General features: G+C 32.8%; 1 long non-coding RNA gene across 1 annotated transcript; it reads right to left on the bottom strand.

Moving 5' to 3' along the window:
* Window positions 1–1,495: 1,495 nt before the first annotated feature.
* Window positions 1,496–1,852, bottom strand: LOC109590124 (uncharacterized). Its single transcript, XR_002189160.1, has 3 exons — window positions 1,824–1,852; window positions 1,734–1,769; window positions 1,496–1,687 (listed from the first exon to the last, which is right to left on the bottom strand). It is a non-coding gene; the product is annotated as an uncharacterized LOC109590124 (long non-coding RNA).
* Window positions 1,853–2,481: the final 629 nt, after the last annotated feature.

The following is a 2,481-nucleotide window of genomic DNA, read 5'->3' as shown; positions in this document are numbered from 1 at the left end:
TATATACAAGCAACTTGATATTTGAAAAAAGGATAATAGATTTTGACAAAGTGCAAAGTGCAACAATGCAATTACTGCACTGATCCATAAAATAAATTTTAGGTGTGGTCAGCACTTAGCAGTGCAGTGCAGTGCAAACATGGCACGTGGGTAGGAGAAAGAAGAAAAGCTGAAATTTATTTTAGCATCTGAAGCTCTATTCAAAGAAAGAGTAAGCACAAAAAATTTGCCTAGATATTTAAAAGAGACTGAGATAGTTTGGTTGCTCCTGTTTTCCCCAGTGCTGCCTAAAAATTTTTCGAAGAGGCTAAATCACAAACTTTGAGCAACTGTAACTCGCAAACAAAAAAGAGATTAGAAAATTCCCACATATTTTTTAATCTATGTACTTTTCTCTACCTATCAATGCTAATCTTGACCAAATAGAGTGAAACACAAAGATTTGGCTAGGAAAAGTGGTACATTCTTGAAAATATTCGGCTTTTGCTACCACGGATTGCTATGAAAACACAACGGAGCTAAATAAATTATCTTTTTCTCAAAGCTTAAAAAGAATTATAACTCAGGAGAGCTCAGTAAAAAAGATATTGACTAGGAATTAACAGGAATTTTCGTGACAGAATGACAGAATGACAACCCAACTGCATAGTACCCGCCTACGCAAGCGTGGCGAGTCCAACAAGTAAGTCCATTTATGTATTATATAAATAAGGGTAGCATTGCAAAGATATTGCTACATCAGCCTCACAATTAATGATGACAATAGCAAAATCAGATACAACAACTGAAGCCATATATAATACCTCTTCCACTTTTAGTGCAGTGAGGTCAATATTATATCATAGTAGCAGTTTTATGGATAGCAGTAAGTTATTGATAATGAACACCAATGGAATTTATACTCAATTAGGTTTTTCTTCATGTATTACTACAGTAACATTACCACAATCACCAGATGCAGGATTTATCAGTGGTTAGTTTATGCATGTATATCTAATATCAAGAGTTGCTAATATATATACACACACACACTCAGTTGCTATTACTTGGTTTTTGATTCCTCCATTACTATTACTATTACTATTACTTCAAAACATGTAATCTTTACTATTACTATTACTAGTATTATCTATTACTATTACCCCATGTCTGGTGTTTGTACATTATATATGTGCATAATTGCATGTTTCTGTGGCAGGAAATGAGTGGAATAATGGGGGAGGGGCTTTGGAATGTGGATTAAACCATAGATATTATATTATTATCATAGATATTATTCAAAATTAACCACATGCACAACAGTAATCAGCATACACTGAAATAGCAAGATTTTAAAACTAAACAAATGATTTTATAGTCTGTAAAATGTCCTCCAGTCAAAGAGAAGTATCATTTCCCTTCTCCCCTCCAATATTTGGATTCTTCGAACCGATTGTATCCCTTTCTTTTACTATGAAAGATAAATGATATAAAGTTATATACAAGTATTTACCTCCAGCATCATAAGTACAACAATCATAGCAGAAGAAAAGCAACCAAAAGCTACTCCTCCAAATCCTGGGACAGCAACATTGTCTCTTCCAACATATCCTTAGCACAATCCAACAAATAGACAATATGATCAATACTCCAAGTACAATGAATGGACTAGTAAATTCAATTGGACTAACAGAGAAATCAGGTTTTTCTATATTTTTCATTTAAAATTATTTATTGCAAATGATACAGTTTACCAGGAGTTGTTGGTGGTGATATCACAAAAAATAGACCTATTAAAAGGAGTTTAATATCAATCAGAAACAAAAAATTTTAGTTAGACTTACTACCAGTCCTATACACTGAGCCAACATCATTAGTAACTGTAATATTGTAAGTGTAAGAACCAAATGATATATCAAAGAAGACAGGCTCATCAATCTCACAAGGTCTTGCTTCATCATTCAATGTAACACTACAACTGGTAATTGGAGGTCGATTAGAATTATCATCATTCTGTACTAACATTAAAAATATAAACTACAGAAATAATTTTACCTTAACAGTAAAAAATAAGCCGCTGCTGTTGCTATCAGTAATAAAGTAAATACTTTCAGGTTCTATATAATATCATACATACCAATAATTAAATAGAATGCTATACCTTGCCAATGGTAAATAGTAGTATCAGGCTCAAGAACTGGTTCTCCAAAATAATTAATACTACCTACTTGAAAAACGTAGTCACCAGAAGATTGTGGGCAATAAAAGTACATCCGTTCATTGACGATATCTTCAAAAGTATCATTAACAAAAATGCTGTATGATTGTACACAAGCAGTTTCACTCCAAGTAAGTTTAATACAAGTACTGTTTTCAAAGGTAGCATCAGATGAACTAGGTTTCGAAGGAACTAATAAAAGAATAATAAAATACAGAAAACTTGGATTGGCATGGGTGTAGCTAAGCTCCACAGTTGCTGCTTAATAACAGAAGTAAAATCTG

Source organism: Amphimedon queenslandica, unplaced genomic scaffold, assembly GCF_000090795.2.
Source record: "Amphimedon queenslandica unplaced genomic scaffold, v1.1 AMPQUscaffold_10477, whole genome shotgun sequence".
In the NCBI taxonomy this organism is placed as follows: Eukaryota; Metazoa; Porifera; class Demospongiae; order Haplosclerida; family Niphatidae; genus Amphimedon; species Amphimedon queenslandica.
Note: the sequence above shows the minus strand (reverse complement) of the source record. Positions and strands in the feature narration are given on the sequence as shown.